Source organism: Peromyscus californicus, unplaced genomic scaffold (assembly GCF_007827085.1).
Source record: "Peromyscus californicus insignis strain IS unplaced genomic scaffold, ASM782708v3 Scaffold_8__1_contigs__length_139910024, whole genome shotgun sequence".
Classification (NCBI taxonomy): Eukaryota; Metazoa; Chordata; class Mammalia; order Rodentia; family Cricetidae; genus Peromyscus; species Peromyscus californicus.
The window spans coordinates 123,092,231-123,109,739 of record NW_026294606.1 but is presented as its reverse complement, the minus strand read 5'-3'; the positions used below and the strand labels follow the sequence as shown (position 1 = coordinate 123,109,739).

The 17,509-nt window shown below is 51.6% G+C and overlaps 1 protein-coding gene across 2 annotated transcripts in view; it reads left to right on the top strand.

Annotated features, from left to right (window-relative positions):
* Positions 1-17,509, top strand: part of Nkd1 (NKD inhibitor of WNT signaling pathway 1) — a 73,804-nt gene that overhangs the window by 10,228 nt on the left and 46,067 nt on the right. The window contains exon 2 of one of the 2 annotated variants that reach the window (XM_052728598.1): positions 499-573. The exons of the other annotated variant lie outside the window; for it this stretch is intronic. The gene's annotated coding sequence lies outside the window, so the exon portion shown is untranslated. The remainder of the gene's footprint in view (positions 1-498; positions 574-17,509) is intronic. 2 annotated transcript variants of the gene reach the window in all.

Below are 17,509 nucleotides of genomic sequence, written 5' to 3'. Positions count from 1 at the left end.
GGCAGAACATTCCATGAGCTCTGTGAGGATCCACAGGTCTGCACTGGAATAGGTACAACACTTGGTTCTCTGGAGGCCATCTAGGGGACCCCTGAAGAGACCGCAGGCAGGGCGGGGGCCAGGAGAAATAGAATAGACTGTGAGATGAGCAGGAGCTGTGGAGGCCCATAGTCTGGGTTCTAAATCCGCCTGCATGCTTTTTCATTGAGACTTCGGGTTCTAAGCCAGGCCTCTGGGCCAACCAGTGAATGTGGTGGGAAACAGATGCACTGTAGATAGTTTAAATGAGAGGATTCCTGAGGTCCCAGAGTTGCGAGCAAGGATGGGAGAGACCTGCCGGCTGTTGAAACAAATGGGGTCTGGCACCAGCTGCTGCTAAGGCACAGGTAACGGGTGGCCAGGAGAGGTTGTAGGCATGGTGGTTAGCTGAGGTCAGCACCATAGTGTGGGGGTGGCAAAGGGTGGGAAGAACTATTTCACTTTCTCTCTACCTTCCAGGTCCTTCTCTTGGCTGAGTTCAGAGGGAACTAGTGCCCAGGGGTTGGTTGGATTCCCTAGGGTGCCATAGAGAAGGTAAGGAGTGTGTGACCATGCTGTGGCAGAAGAGTAAGCATCTTTGGGCCTCAGTTTTCACACCTGGGAACTGGGGTGGTAGTACTGTTTGCCTGCTAGCATGGTTAAGAAGAATCCCATTGTATATAGGGCTCTTTAAGGTATAACCCATGGACAAAGGTAGGACTGACTGGAAGTGCGATTGGAGGAGGAGGCACATGGAGGGGGCTTTGTGGAATGCTGATACTGAGTTCTCAGGGCCCACAGAGCCAGAGAAGTCATAATAGTAGGTGCGGCAGGCTGGGTGGAAGGTATTGGTGATTGGTCACACACCCCGCCTCAAGAGGGCAGTGCCACGTAGGGCCAGCCAACCCTTAGCCTCTGGGGAGCATGGTCCTGAAGTTGTCATCTGGTGGTTTAAAGAATCTAGTATCTGGATTTTTATGCAGAACCTTCTGAATTTAAGACATGGTGGGCACAGTGGCACCCATCTGTGATGCCACCACCCAGGAGGCTGAGACAGGAGGATTACAAGCTTGAGGTCATCTTGAGCATATGAGAGCTTGTTTCTGAAAAACAAGTCAACTAAAGAAAGTTTTAGGGAACACTTCCTGTGGATGAGCAGGTAGCTGGATTTGGCCTGTGCACCGTGCTTGTGATCACTTCCGAATCAGCCCTGCGGATACAGGGAGTTAGTGATCAGACACTGTGCAGGCAGGATGGAGTGTGGAGCTGAATGCATTGCTCACATCACCTTTTGAGATCTGCCCCCGAAGACACTTTCATCATGTGGACCAGGGACCTACTTCTAAGTGAAAACTGCTGGCCTGACAGGAAAAGCTGGGTCTGGCTGCAGACGGAACAGAGCAGGTAGCCCTCTGAGCTGGGAGGCCACAGCTTGTTTCTGTGGCAGGACAGCAGGAGGGCAGGAGAGATGTGGACGGGCTGTTGTTGCTGAGGACCGGTGTATGTGTGCTGCTGCTCTCGAGGTAGGACTGTGGTGTGTGGAGGTCTGACATCTTAGGCCTCCATCCCAGGTGTACTTCCTGATGGGTGGCCTGGGGCCAGCAATGGCTCATCTCAGATCCTCCATCTTCACATCTGTGGCATGTGTAAAGGAACTCTTCCCACCACCTGGAGTTCTCTGAGGGTGAAATAAGTTCATGTCAGCAAGCGGGGAAATGGAACAGATACCCTTCCTCTCAAAGCTTTCTAGAGTGTCCGCTCATGATCCAACAGATACATGCCAAGGGCGTGGGCATCCGAGTGTGCTGCAGGACAGGATGTGAGGGAAAGTGAGGGGCTGATGCTTCAGGTTAGGGAGTGATGCCGAAGCTACTGAGCCCCAAGGAACGAGCAGGAGATGGCCGCGGCAATGAGGGCTTGGAGCAAACGTTCCAGGCACAGGGCGGGAGATGCAGAAGCACAAAGCCCTTAGCCTCCTCCTGGAGTCTGAGGCTGGTCTCCCAGACGTCAGGTCAGGAGTGTGAACCAGCAGAGGGTGGGCCATGCCTGCTGGAGTGGGTGGTGGTGATGGGTGCCACATCCTGTGGGAAGATCAGGTGTCTGCTGCAGACCTTCCTGACTCCAGCTGCTGCTCTTCCTGGCCCTGTGGAGGATCAGGGGGAAGAATCTCACTACAGCCCTCTTGACTCCTCTTCCTGCGGCTGTCTGAGCACCTACTCTTGACTATGGAGTTGGGTTAGGCACAGCAAAGTGTTAGTCTGGCCTTAGGCTGTGGAAGAGAGGCAGACCCACAGCCATCCAGAGGGCCTCTCCTTTGCCTACTTCAGAAGGCTGGGCAGGGTGCCTCGCTCAGAGGCCTGTCTTCTAGTGGGTTTGAGGTGTTGATTAGGGATCCACACCTGTGCCCCACACCTGTGCCCCACCTGGCCTCCACAGGGTGTCTTGTTACAGGGCTGGTTTGACCTCGAATTTTTGTTGTTTTGCCCTGTTTCTCCCTGTGGTGTAGACAGATCACAAGGGTGAAAGAGGACTTAAGGAAACTTGGGTTACCTGGGAGCACAGTTGCCATGTCTGTGGGTGCTGGGGTCCTCTTCCGGCCCTCTGCCTGTGGTGGGCTGTGTCTGCGGTAGTAGTCCTGAGCACATGCCTCTTCTGATGTCTCATGGCTGCTGCCAGTGTGCACAGCCTCACTGGAAAGCCTGGGTGCCCACCAGGAGGAGGTGCTTGCAGCCCAGCTCCAGCCTCCAGAGCACTGAGGACGCCAGGCCTCGGGCCATGGCATCCTTGTCCGCACTGCTCTGTTCTCTCAGCATCCTGATGAGGTAGGCAGTGCTGGTTCCCCCATATTAGTCACTTTTCTTGTTGCGGTGACAAAATGCTAGAGGAAGACGACAAGGGAGGAGGCGTCCGCTGTGCTTACAGTTTCAGAGGATGTAGGCCCCCAGGGCTGGAGGCGGAGGGGCAGAGTAGCTCATGTGGGACAGGAAGCAGAGGCAGGAGTCAGAGACAAGATCTCCCCCAAAACTTTCCCCTTCAGGACCTGCTCTCAGCTGGACCCTTCTCCCTTAAGATTTTAGTGCCTTCCCAAGATAGAGCCACTACCTAGGGGCCGAGACTTTAGTTCTTGAGCCACTGGGGACAGCATCTCGTATTTGAACAGTTCTAGTCCCTCTTCATCTGGTATGGCTGTTCTTGACCTGTGGGTCACGACCCCTTTGGGGGTCACATATCAGACATCCCGCATATCAGATATTTACATTACGATTCCTAACAGTAGCAAAATTACAGTTATGAAGTAGCAACAAAATAACTTTATGGTTGGGGGTCACCACATGAGGAACTGTGTTCAAGGGCCATAGCGTCAGGAAGGTGGAGAGCCACTGACCTGTAGAACCTCCCTGGAGCAAGACTGAGAATCAGGCTGATAAACTGTAGGGTAGTCTTAGAGACGTGCCAGGGGGTTCACAGTTATGTCACAACTCCATTCCTGAAATCAACTGGTGGCCAGAAAAATGAAACAGAAAATTATAAAAAGAAAACAAAATATCACTTACAGTAAGACTACTGGTTTGTGTTACTTTTTGTATTAGTTTAGAGATGCATGTTTATGCCCATGCTCATATACACAGAAGCCGGTGATAATGTAGTACTTACTGTAGATCATGATCTAAGTGTTAGAAAAACACTGGTGTTTGGTCATTGCTCTAGATTCTGAGCGGAATACCTGGGTTCAAGCCCCAGCTCAGCTCTTATAAAGCTGTGTAGCCCTGGGCAGGTTTCCTGACCCCTCTATGCCTCTAGTTACTTTCTTGGCTTCAGAGCATCTGACTTGGTGGGTTCTTTTTTTGTCCAAGCTCCCAGGCATTGAGTGAGAGCTTTCTTGTCGACCCCACTCTGTTTTCATTGGAGATGAAGAGAATGAGGAATCCTATGGCCTTCCACTTAGGGGTCACCATCTGAGCCTAAAGACATGGCTGAGCAGCCCTGGTCTGCCCAGGGGAAGCCAGCCTCCTGTTACTTAGCAGCCGCGGTATCCAATGGCAATTAATTTGACTTCCCCGAGAGTGTCCTGCCAGGACTCTTAAGCTCAGGCCTAGAGTTGATGGTCCTATATCCTGTTGGGTCCAACAGGCCACAGCTCTAGCCCAGGCTTAGGGAACTGAGATCTCGATTAGGAGCGTTGCAGCCTACCATAGAGTATGTTTAGAAGTAAAGCTATTGATGGGCACAACTTCTTAAAGAAGTGTATGTGGGGGAGAGGGGACAGTGTCCGTGAGGTGTAGGGGGGACAGTGTCCGTGAGGTGTAGGGGGGACAGTGTCCGTGAGGTGTGGTGGGGGCAGTGTCCGTGAGGTGTGGGGGGGCAGTGTCCGTGAGGTGCAGTGTCCGTGAGGTGCAGGGGGGGGCAGTGTCCGTGAGGTGTGGGTCGGCAGTGTCTGTGAGGTGGGGGGGCAGTGTCCGTCAGGTGGGGGGGCAGTGTCCGTGAGGTGTAGGTGTGGTGGGATTGTTAGAGTTGTTGTCACAGTTGAATTTCACAGGTGCTGACTTGTGAAGAGACATCAAAGGCAGTACCCCAGAGGGTCACAACAGAACTGAGGGTGTGCCTGAACAGGGACACATGTTCAGCGATGTGCGTGGGATGAGAGAAACTGGTGACACCTCACATGTTAATCACTGGTTAGTCCATGTGGTGTGGTCCTTTCACGGATTCTGTCCCAGGTAAAAGCAGAGTGAGAACCCTTGTGAAGAAGGGTGTGGACATTGCCAGGTTTCTGTGTCCATGGCAGGGGAATCCTAAAGCCAGTCTCCATATTGGGGGACAGCTATGCACAAATGTCTGCCCAGGCCTGTTTCTGAGTGTTTCTGGAAGGCTCCACCATCACACTGAGGGATAGAGAATTTTACTTTCACACTGTTCGCTCCTTTATTCGACTCCGGAGGTGAGTGAGTTTGTAAGGCTCATACCTTTTGGAAAGCTATACGTTTAAGAAGGGACAGAGAGGTGAGGAAGTGACACCCGGGGAAGCTTCTCTGGAAGGCTCAGGGAGGTGCTAGAAGGGGTTGAAGGTTGGGATGACTCTCCTGGGATGACTAAGGCACAGAGTCCAGTGGTGTGGTACACGGGGTGCACATGGTAGGCTGAGGCAGGAGGATCACAAGTTCAGAGCTGGCCTGGCCAAGACCAGGTGAGGAGTGTGGCAGGTGTGGGACCCAGTGGGTGTCCTGTGGGACTCCGACTGATATCAGGCTCTCAGTTGATGGGTCTGTCTCCCTCTTTCTGCTCCTGTGGCAGTGGCTGTCTGAACTTCCTTGAGGACTTAGCCTTCTTCTGATCGTTTTGATACTTGGCTACTCTTTAAAGGGCAGCTAGGTCTCTGAGCTGGGGGCGGGGGACGGGGGACGGGGAGAGAAAGTCAATGATAAAGGGATATTCAAAGGGTAAGCAGGCAGTGTGGTTGAGTCTGGTGGTTTTTCTTATAATTGAGTGCTCTAGGTTATGTGTGCTGTGTGGGGGCGCGGTCCAGCGACTGAGTTGTAGTAAGATAGGCTTGATTTGAGGGAATTGACATGCAAATTTAAAGAGCCCCCAGAAGCTCTAATCTGAGGGGCAAGACCTGGGCTGTGGTGTGTCTGACTAAACTTGACCTTCCATCTGTGTGTGTGTGTGTGTGTGTGTGTGTGTGTGTGTGTGTGTGTGTGTGTGTGTGTATAAGATATATTTGTTGTGGGAGGTGGTGGGAAGAATGTTCTCTACACCTTTGAAAGGGAGCCCTAGTCCACCCTTTCCTGTGGACCATCAGAGATCCTAGAGGCATGGATGTATTGTAGAAGGAGAAGCCAGCCTCATTGGCCACTGACAGCCATAGTCATGGTTTTCTGTGATCCTGGGCTTCCTTCTAGAGGAGCAGAAGGGAGCACGGTGCCCTGCGTCACAAATACCCAACTCTGGAGCTCCTGCATGCTACTTCTTGTGCAGCTCTGAGGTGAGGCTTCTTCCAAGCATGGGCTGAGTGGGCATCTGACACACTCTGCTGTAGGGTGATAGAAGACAAACCGCTGTCTGGGCTGGAGAAGCAGCCCCCAACTGGGCAGGCACTTAAGGAAGGTTAGGCAGAGGCTTTCCGATTCCCAAAGCCTTGCTCTCAGTGGTCTGTTAATTGGCCAGGATTATTTGCATGGAGAAACTGAGCTCCTACTTCAGATTCCTTGGGGAAGTTCTCTGTGGACTGGGCACTGCTTGGCAGGTGCTGGATGCTGAAAGACTATCTGAGGCTTGGAGGGTCCCAGTAGCTTGGAGAGAGGGTCACAGATGTGCAGGAGGCTAGGATTCAGGCTCTGTGCCTTTCAGTACCAGTTTCTGTTCTGGGTCTTCACAGAGGGCTTTGGCTTGCTTCTCCCTTGCCCTGTGAGCAGGGCCTCACCTTTCTCCTAAATCATGTCTGTGACTAAATAAAATACAAATAAAAAATGAGAAGAAAGAAGGCCAAACTCACAGAAAGTTGCTCACCTGGAGTTCAGATTACCTGTCCCAGTGCAGGATGGCAGCATTTATCTCTGCCTACTGTGGGTTGGCTTCATTAATAGGCAGTCTCTCTCTGGTCAGTGTGGATTTCCTTCTCAGCAGTTCAAGCTTCTGTCTTCAGCTGAAAGCTTCAGGAAATTCCAGGCTAGGCTTCCACTGTTTTGACCTGGGCCATCTGCTTTTCTGTAGAGTTGAGTCATGCTAACCCTCTGTCTCAGCCGAGCCCCTTGGGTGTATCCATAAGAGAAATCACCCATGGGAAGGCGAGTGGGTAGAGCCAAGACTGTGCCTGCGTAGTTCCCTGGGCAGAGGACTCACCAAACAAAGAGATGGCAGCTGGGGACAGGGCTATCAGGTAAAGTAGCTGAGCTTTGAGGAGAAATATGGCTGGCCATTGGGTTCCAGAAAAGCCTGGGTGGTTTGCCATTTCCTCTACACAGCCCGCAGGAGCCTCCTTCCTCCCAGCTCTCTGCTTCTCCATGGGAATACCAGGGAATTCCTCCCACCTTGAGTACTGATAACAGCCCTCCAAAGTCCACATATCCTTCTTGGATGTATGCTCTTCATCTTGACTATAGTACCAGTGCAGCCAAAGTTCTCAGGTCAAAAATTCTGCCTTGATTTGCATTGAATATAAAAGACCAAAGATGTATCTTAGTGGTAGAGGACTTGCCTAGTGTGTGCTAGACCTGGATTCGATTCCAAACACTGCAAACAACACACCCAAGCAACAAATGATTTTAACCGTGACATTTTCATACATGCATTTAAAAATGTTTGAGCCAGGCATGGTAGCACATGCCTTTAATCCCAGCACTTGGGAGGCCAAGGTAGGTGGATCTGTGAGTTGGAGGCCAGTCTGGTCTACATAGCAAGTTCCAGACCAGCCAAGGCTACACAGTGAGACCCTGTCTAAACAAGTGAATAAAAATAAAATAATAATAATAAAATAATGTTTTGATCATTCCTCTCATTACCCTCTCGACATACACACACACACACACACACACACACACACACACACACACACACACACACACACACACACCACCGCCACCATTATGTCATTTAAACCTTGCCTCCCTGTATGTGGATCTGCCAGTTAAAGATGATCTAGAGCTTTGAGTGCATGCAGCTTTGGACTGGAGTTTACACTGTTTCTTCTGGGCAGTGGGAGCAGCCTCCTTTTTGTTTCTAGGACTCAGTTAGGTAATATCTGTGTCCACATGTACTGGAAAATTTCCAGTGAGCTTGCCTCTCTTTCTTTGGGTCTAACACAGCACTTGCAAGGGTCTTGATTACTGTGTAGTGGGTGCAGAGGCTGAGAGGGCTCTGGGGTCTGTTTCTCTAGAGTGAATCTTCCACATTGTGCTCCATGCCTTCCCTCATATCTTGGAGTGAGTTAGGTTAAGCGCTTTTATACTGACTTAAGAACCCCTAACTTATTTTATAAAGTTCATTGCCTCCGTGACGAAGGCCAGGCCACAGAGGGGGACTTGCCTGTGTGTCATGACCGCCTCAGAGGTTCTCTGCTCTCCAGAATCCTTGCAGGCCCCTGAGCCCAGGCATGGCTCTGCTGCCCACTTGGTTGTCCCTGTTCTGGGGCGGTGGACATTGTTCCGGCAGAAATGTGAACTGGTGTTTTGCTTTGAGTGTATTAAGACACAAAGTCCCTGTGGTTAACAGCAAATTAATCACTGTGCCCAGGAGGACTGCCTGGGGTAGACATGACTTCATGAGCTTGTCATAACGTCTGCCTTGGCCGTATTTCACTCTCCAAGGTTTCTGACTTTCAGAAAAGGAGCCGCAGATAGAGTTACCAAGTTTTACAGAAATATTTGTACTGGGCAGAGGATTGCTTTATGGTGAGAGCCAGTTATTTCAGGAGACGAGCAAAGAGCCCTTTATTCTCACGTTCTGTGGGAGGAAAATAGTATGTTGGAAAGCTTGCTTCTTGGATGGGCCACTGAGGAGGCTAGGCTGCATTTCTAGAGTGAGAGTGGGTGCCAGGAGATGGCATGGGCTGTGGAGCGGGGAGAAGGTGAACATGCACCCGTGTTCTCTTTTCCTTCTGGGGCATTTAGGGCTGTGTAACGTAAGGGTGTTGGGCTGGAATGGAGATGGGCAGACCTGGAAGATGGAGCCAGAAACTGGGGGCGGGTACACCAGCAGGGGAGCCCCAGATGAGAGCTGGAGGCCTGGTTGGAGCTGGTGCTGCCGTGGACTCTGGCTTATCTGTCATCTGGAGACAGCAACTGTGCCTGCCTTGTGGTGTGTCCTCAGGGCTGAGTGTGGCCATCCTTGTGGGTTGCTTTCTCCTTTATTCCACCCATGATGCTGAGGGCAGTGGTTGGGAGGCAGGGGCTGACCTCGTCTACCCACGCTACTGAGTCAGCTGACCCTGCCTCTTTGCATTGCTGGGGCCCAAGCAGTGGGAGATTTGAACTCTGGGCCAGCCACACCTGGAGTTCACAGGTCTCATTTTGTTGCTCAAGCTACAGTTGGTGCCCTGGTTCCCAGAAGGAGCCCTTCTCTTTCAGAAATTTGGGGGAAGATCAGCCTGCTCTGTAGTCAGGACGGCACTGAGCCTGTGCATGAGGACTGCTCTGTACTCAGGACGGCACTGAGCCTATGCATGAGGACTGCTTGCTTCCCTTCTGATGCGGAAGGAGGGTGACTGCCAAACGTTTGTTTGTGTCTGGAGCGGCCTTGTGCCTGATAAGGACATGGCATCTTTGCTCCCTCCTTGCGCGGGACCATAATGCCTTTTAAGTTGGGCGGTGGGGAGGCTTGATTTATTTCCTTCTCCTCCCCACCTCCTTCTCGTTAGTTAGAATGCGAGGGAGAGTTTATCTGCTTTTCCGGGCGATCTGTGTCTTCAGCTCTGGAATCACATCCAAGTTTACAGAATGGAGTCTGTGCCCAGAGCCTTCTGGTAAATATTTTGGGAAGTTGGATTCAGCTGGCATTAGGGCCTAGGAGTGGGCAGTGGGTGCTGTTCAGGACTGGATGGTTGAATTTGGACCCTTCTCACACAGTGCCTGTGTATAGGCGTCTGTCTCAGCTCCAGAACTCCTGTCTCTGCCTAGCTCTGAGGACCCTGTACTTACATCAGGCACGCCTGGTCCGTGTTTCCTGAACATGTGTGCCCTGCCTTATCCTGGGGACCTGCTTCCTTCTTCCTTCCCAGGCCACTGGTATGCCATGTTCCTCCCCTTTCTGGAAGCTTTCCCTCAGCTGCCCTCCCCCCTCCAGGGAGCTTTCACAGTGCTTTGCTGATGTGTTCTTGGATTGTCCAAGTCGGAGGGGTATGGGTGCGGTACATGTCCTCCCAGTCCTTGGTTTCCCAATCAGGAAAATGAATAGTCGTCGGTCAGAGCTCATCTCCTAATAGTGAGGAAAAAGAAAAGGGGAGTGGGAAACCTTAGGGCCTGGGGATCAGTAGCTTTTAGCAAACATAGCCTTCCTGTGGTGTTGGTCCCTGGGCGTCTCCTCAAGTCCCTTATACAAAATGACAAGATGTGCATGTAACTTAGGCACGCCCTCCTATTCTTTAACCAACCCTGATGATTTGTTATACCTAAGACAAAGGAAATGCCTGAAGCAGTTGTTGCCCTGTGTTTAGGGAATAATGATAAAAACAGTGTGTACATGCTCTCACGGAAGCAGCTTCCCCAGCATCTTCCGGGGTTGACCTCTGGCTGCGTTGCAGTTTATCTCTTCCCTGCAGAGTGACACTGCATAGCAGAGGTGCCCTGCATTCTGCGTCTCCCCAAGATGCTCCTCATGTCTCTCCCCACAGCGGGTGCTAAGGACTAGAGCAGAACGTGCCGATTGGGGTTGATGGAGTCTCTGTCCAGGGTTCTTGGGGGCAAAGGTCCCTTAGAGCTGGACTGTAGAGAGTTCTGGGGAAGATGCACAGCCTAGCTTCAGTAGAGTGGCTGGAGCCTGCTGGCCCTGCCTGCCACATTTGCCTCCCCTGTCTCCCAAGAGGTGGCAGGCACGGAAGTATGGCTGCATAGGGTGTAGAGGCGCAGGGTGCCCCAAAGCTTGTGTGGGAAAGGAAAGATGAAAGTTCCTGGGAACCATTTTACAAAGATTTGTTTTTAATGTTTTTAATTGTGTGTGTGTTCATATGAAGGTAGATGTTCCTGGAGACCAGTGGCTTCGGAGGGTGCTGGGAACTGAACTCAGGTCCTCTGCAAGGGATGTATGTGTCCTTAACTACTGAGCCTTCTCTCTAGCCCCTCTCTTGCAGTAACACTTTTTAAAAAATCATTTTTTTATATCTAGTGACACTTTTGAAATGTAAACATTTGCATCCCCTGGCTTTGATAACATCAGGATTAATTTCATTTTAAAAAAAAATGTAGCTTTTAGGAATTTGAGCTTCCATCCCTTGTGTTCTACTGGACAGCATTACTCTCTACTCTAGACTACTCTCTAAGAGGCTAGCTCCTGTCCCCAGAGCAGTGGAGGCTGCTTCTTCTGTCCGTGACACTGACGTTTGTGGACGGGCCTTGCATGGGGGACAGTGAAGAGCACAGCCTCCACGGCCAGGCCTGACGCTGGAGCCACCGCTGCCCCTCACTCCCTGGCTGTGTGACTTCAGGTGAGTGCCCTCTCATCCCTAGCTCTTATCTGTAAACTGGGTGAGCACGGAACTCTGGTGTAGATAGCTCAGGGCCCCCACCCCACCCCCCAAAAGCTGACAACTCCAGGCAGCTGTGTTACTCATAATGTACATCACAGGTATGAGGGAAGGACTTCTATCGTGACCACATCTGTTAGCTGCTATGTTCTTGTCTGGGAAATGGGTTGCTGGGAGGATTTGTGGGAAGGTTCTGCACATTGCTGGGATGGTTCTAGAGATTTCCACACTTGGCTCAAACAGAGCCTCCTGGCTATGTTCCATCCAGCTCTCTGGGCCAGGCTATATTGGCAGTTCTCCCCGGGGTGACCTTCAATGGGAGGACTGTGCGAGGCAAGGCGGCAGGAGGGGCCCTTTGACTGTTCTGCCCAGAAGTTGGATTAAAGGTCCCCATCAAGGCTTTGGTGGTGACTTGGACCATGCCCTGGAAATGCAGAGGCAGCCTCACAGTGTCCGCTGGCCATATGCTGCCGTCACCTGCAAGAGGCCCAGGCTGTGCCTCCGGTGGACACATGATCTGGAGATAGCCAGTCACAGCACATCCAGGGGGGGCACCACAGCCTGGTGGAAGGAAGCAGGGCACACGTGCATGTCAGGCTTGGAGGTGGGTGCATTCAGTGATCTGCAGCTCTCCTCCCTCTGTGTTGCTCACACACATGAACCCAGCCTGTCCAAGGCACCCCTCTGTCCATCTCAGAGGCCTGTCTAGGCTCAGACCTGGTACTTTTCCTGGTTGAGCAGCCAACAGACGGCCACCAGCATATGGCCCCTGGAGGGCTCCTCTGCCTCTCTGCATTCCAGCCAGGCCACATTGACAGTACAGAAAGGCATCATTTCTTCCTGTCACTTGGATTGCCCCGGTGACTTCTGTGACTTTTGGGCGAAGAGATGGATCCGTGAGTACCTGCTGCTGTCTTGCCCCTCCCCTGCAGCTCTGCCCCAGCCATGCTGGTCCCACCTCTGGGACTTTGCACATGCTCTTGTATTCTTGAGACACCTCTGATTCCCTCGCCCTGGCTTTTCTTTAATCATCCTCTGTGGTTTAGCAAGAGCAGCGTTCTCCAAAGCCCGGGAGACAGAGCTCCTCCTCACTGGATCCTTACCACACCTGTTTCTCTACTTCTGTGTGATCATGATCACTGGCTGCTGGTGGCTTCTTCACGTGACAGCTGAGTTATTGCTCACCTGCAGGACTGTCTGCCCTGGTGCTGACAGGTTATTGCCACAAGGGGCCAGGAGAATGCTGGGTGTGTACTAGGCATGGCTTTGTACTTAGGGAATGAACTTGATTTGCTGTGTGTCGTAGGTAAGTGCCATTCCCTCTCTGTGTTCCTGACCATGAAATGCGGTAGTAGTAGATTTTGGTATTTCTGTGGAATGCTTCTGGGGCTGGCTGTCAGCTGAATGGGGAATTGTTTCCCACACCCCATCCTTTGTGCTCTAGCTGAGTAGGAGGTGGGTGTCAAGGATCAGTTGGTTGACCCAGGGAAATGGAGACATTTGGAGGGTACCCATGAGCCTACCCTCAAAAAAGCCCATGGCTCTTCACTGGCTTGGATGTATTAGAACCAGGCTTTGCTACTGGGGGAGAAGTGGGAAAGATGCTGACCCACACAGAAGAAGCAGAGAGAGGACTCTACACATGCATATATTTAAACCCAGAACTTGCTGCCTACTAATAGTGCAAGCTTGGGCAGCTTTACTGTCTTGAGGTCTCGATTTTCCCATTTGTGCAATGGGGCTGTCAGTGGACCTCCCCTTGGACAGTGGTATGTAAAGTTACTCATGGCCATGTAAACCCCAGGTTCTCAGTAAAGTACCTTTACCCTCTAAAGGCTCCTGTTGGCTCAGAAAGATTGATTTTGATTCATGGCAATCCTGCGCTTTGTAGGGTCACACTGGAACTCTGCTGATCTCTGCCCCTGAGCCCTCGTTGACAGCTCTACATGGACCCAAGCAGGACCCGTCCTAAGGGGCTTTACAGATGGGCAGTGTCCTGGGCATTCATGGTGGAGTTCAGTTCATGGTAGTTGGAGGGTGTGGAGGAGACTGTTCACATCAGCACAGACAAAGAGGAGGAAATAGGCAGGAACCAGGGTGGTGTAATCTGCAAAGGCCTGGCCCAGTGACCTACTTTCCCCATTCAGGCTCCATCTCCTCAAGGTCCCACAGTCTCCTCAAAAGTGCCACTGGCTGAGGAACAAGTGTTTGAAGCGTGCGCCTGTAGAAGAACATTTCAGAGTCGTCATGACACTCCTGGAGGTTCAGGGAAGGTGGGAGTAGTGGTCCTGGCTCCTTCCTATCCTCTGCTGCTCTGTGGGAGTTTGCAGGAAAGGGGGACCACCCAGAGGGACAGCAGGGCACTGTTGCCACCAGGTGGGGTAGGCTGAGTGGACAGGAGCAATGGCTGCATGTGCTGTGTGTCTGGAGAAGCCCTGGGGGGCAACCTTAACGCACATGGACACACAGCTGCACAAACACAGGTATCAAAAGTGTGTGTGTGTGTGTGTGTGTGTGTGTGTGTGTGTGTGTGTGTGTGGCGGGGGAGATGGCCTGGTCAGTAATATGCTTGCAGACCACATTTAGATCCTCAGCACCCGTGTAGAACAACCAAAGTCTAGGCCTATAACACTAGCTCTGGGGAGTCAGAGAAAGGAGACTTCCAGGAGCCTTGCAGAATTGGTGAGGCTGTCTAAAAATAAAGTGGGAAGCAATAGAGTGAGACACTGGCACTCAGGCCTACACATGCATGTGCTCACATGTGTACCATCCCCACAAGCATACACACACCACACGAACAAAGAAACGAAAGTGTTGTATCTTTTCACACTGTTCTGAAGTAGGCATTCCCACTCTGACTTTGCAGACAACAAAACAGGCTCTATCTGGCAGAGTGCCTTCTTCCTGGTCGTGTGTGTGTGTGTGTGTGGGGGGGGGGGGAGTCAGTGGGAGCCCCTGGTCAGGTGTGAACTCTGGGCTGCCTGTGCCCATTCTGTCTCCCTGCTGCTACTTTGGGGTCTCAGTTTTCTCAGCTAGCGAGTGGGCAGACTTGCCCTCCAGGACGGCACCTGGAGAATAAAGAGGGAGGCTAGGAAAGTGGTGGGAGTCACCTGCAAATCACGGCTGGGGCTGGAGTGTCCTGGGAGCTGTTTAGAGTGGTTGACTTCTCTGGGCCTCCCTAGCTGGGCACACATAGCTATCTTTCCCCAGAGACTAAATTTAGGATTCTTTGGGGCCTGGCAGCCCTTGTCTTGTTTTTAGAAAGGCTCCATTTTGTTCCTGTTGCTGCTGCTGCTGCTGCTGGTGGTGGTGGTGGTGGTGGTGGTGGTGGCGGCGGCGGCGGCGGCGGCGGCGGCGGCGGCGGCGGCCGCAGCTCAGTGATGGCCTGGTCTCTGCTCCCCAGAACTGGCCTCAGTTGATCTTGTCAGAGCTAATTAGTATCTGGCCTCGCAGGCCTGGCCTTCCCTGGATGGGAGTAGCTTCAAGAGGTGTGCCAGGAGCCCCCCACATCTCTGCCTCACTGCTCCTCGGCAGAGGCCCTTAGAGGGAGGCGCTAAGGTTTTCTTTGGCTCTTAGTGAGCAAATGGCTCCATCTCCCTCTTCTTCTGAGCCCTGTAAAAATAAAAAGTTAAAAGACCTAAAGTTTGAACTGTAAAACCAAATACATGAAACCAAGCTGTTTCCATGCGGGAGCCACGGACTGCGAACACCCAAGTTTGAAACTTCCTCTCCTCAGGATTTATGGAGGCCTCGGAAACTTTTCCCTTTTTCCTTTAAACATCAGATCGGCTCAGGGTGCGCTTGAAAAGCGTAACCCGGCGTGTCTCACAGCTTGATTTGATGCAGCTGGGTACTGTAAGGACTTCTGAGGGCCGTGCTTCAGAGGCCTGCAAAGCTGTTCCACCACTCCGTAAGTGTGTGTGTGTGTGTGTGTGTGTGTGTGTGTGTGTGTGTGTGTGTTCGTGTTCGTTCCTTAGCCAAGAAGCATATTCTGAGATGTATTAAACTCTCCCTCCGCTGCCTCCCCACTAGTAACCCGGATTCAGACTCTGCAGCTTGGAGGGAAGGAGAAGGGTCTTCCTGGAGGAGGCCTGTCCACATCAAGAGCGTTCACGTGCCATGGGCCAGTATCAGTTGCTCCGTAGAGTGGCACTGGCCCATGCCGTCTGTAGGACATCAGCAGGAGGTGGTCATAGTGGAGGAGAAGGCAGGAACGGGAGGAGTTGGCTCTGGACATCTGGGTCTGGGCTCCTGGGAGATGGTGCAGGAGGAGGGTTGGCAGGTGAGATGGGGGTAGTATCCCAGAAGTGACTGGGATTCTCATCTGCCTGTCTTTGCTGTGTTCAGGTCTCACATATCATGGGGCTTCTTCCTGGGCTATGTATGGGTCACAGTGTGCCCTTTCAGGAACTTAGAGACTTGATGCTGGGAAGTAGGTACTGTTTTCCCTTGTGGACCCAGCGGAGACCTGATGGAGGTGGCAGTTAGTGACATGACTGTGTGTTTCGTGCCTCTGACTATGTAAATTAATTTCACTGGGTTTGGAGTATAACGCACTCTGCGGTAAAGGTGCTGGTCTACCTTGTGAGGACCTATATTCTATCCCTAGCACCAAAAAAAGTGAACTTAATTAGTTGCCTGAATTTAAAAATGGAGAGAAACCAGCAGATTTAGGTTTTGGCCTGACCTGAGTCTTTGTGCTCATTTTAGCAGGGTTCTCAGGGAGGGCCATTGGCTAGTGCTCTCTGTCCTGTCTGGATGGAGTACCCTGAATCTAGTTGGCAGAGGGGAAGGGTGTTCTCCAATATCGTACAGTACCAAAGATAGCCCTCCATAACAGAATGCTTTCGTGCCTAATTTCAGTAAGGCCAAGGTTGAGATGAGAAGCCACCTCTAGGGTGTACACGGCCTCCACTTGGCCTCAGAGCCCACCCACCATGTCCACCCCCTGGGCTTCAGAATGTTCTCAAAGATTCTGAATTCCTGCGATTGGTTGCTCGGCTCTTGGCCTTTAGCTGCCTTTTATTCGAAATTGGAATTATATACTAATTTGGCCTCACTCCCCCCAGGGTCCTGCTACCATTTTCTTGAACAAGATAGGGACAGATGGGTTCTCGGTAACCGGCAGTGTGTGTATTGCACAAGTGAACCAGTAACAGAACTGGAGGAGCCGCTCTCCTTGTGGCCAAGTTCAGTGATGTGAAGGCATTGGGTCACTTCTCCCCCAGGTGACAAAGGAGATGAAAGGCTCCAGCCATGAGGATCACTGGTTTAAACATTAGTTGAGGACGAGTGAGAGTGTAAAGCCTTTGGGAAATTGCTGAGATCAGGAGGAGAGTGGTCCTGTCTGTACTGCTCAGGGATAGATTTGGGGTGTGAGCACCCTTGTATTCAAAAGATACCCACATTATCCCAGCATAAGGAGCTGGATGGTGCATTATCCCCACAGAAAGCTCAGGAAGTTTTAAGGTTTTGATACAATGTTGTTAGCTGTGTTAGTTTTTGATACACCATTGTATGCAATTTTGATACAATATTGTTACAATGTAATAGCTCTCCTCTTCCATCCTGGCCCCTCCTCTGACAGCCACCGGTCTCCTTTCAGCATCTGTGAGATTGGCGTCTCACTTAGGATAAGACCTCCTCACCATTTCTCTGTAAGTCACTCTTGTGTTGGTGTGTGTGTGTGTGTGTGTGTGTGTGTGTGTGTGTGTGTGTGTGCACATTGAAGCCAGAGTCCAACCTCAGGTATTGTCCTCAGGTACCATCTCCCTTGGTTTTGTTTTGTTTTAGAAAAGCTCTCTCTCTGGGAACCAGGGCTTTCTTCTTAGGCGAGGCTACTGGCCAGTGAGCCCCAGGAATCCACCTGTCTGCGCTTCACTAGAGCCAGGATCTCATGCCTCTGCTACAGTGCTAACTTTTTACATGGATGCTCAGGGTTGAGTTTTGGTCCTTGTGCTTGTGCAGCAGAGGCTTTACCAACTTGAGCCATCTCCCCAGCTCCTCAAGCTCACTTCTGATCAAGGCAGGCAGAACTGAGTCCTGGAGTTTGGGAGCTGACCTTTTTCTGGGAGGGCTGCCTGGAGGAGGCGGGGCTGATCCTATCCAGCAGATTTTTCCTTTGCTGCTTTTGGCCTTGAGCTCTTCTCTCCTACTGAGGACTTGTCTCTTCACCCATGATATTTTTCTTTCCTTTTGCTCCTGTTTCAGATGAACCAACCCTAGCACAAATAAACTTTGGCACTGTATTTGACCCAATACGTTGGAATTTCATCATGTACCAGCCCTAAGAAAGTCTGTGGATTAGAAGGTAGCTCT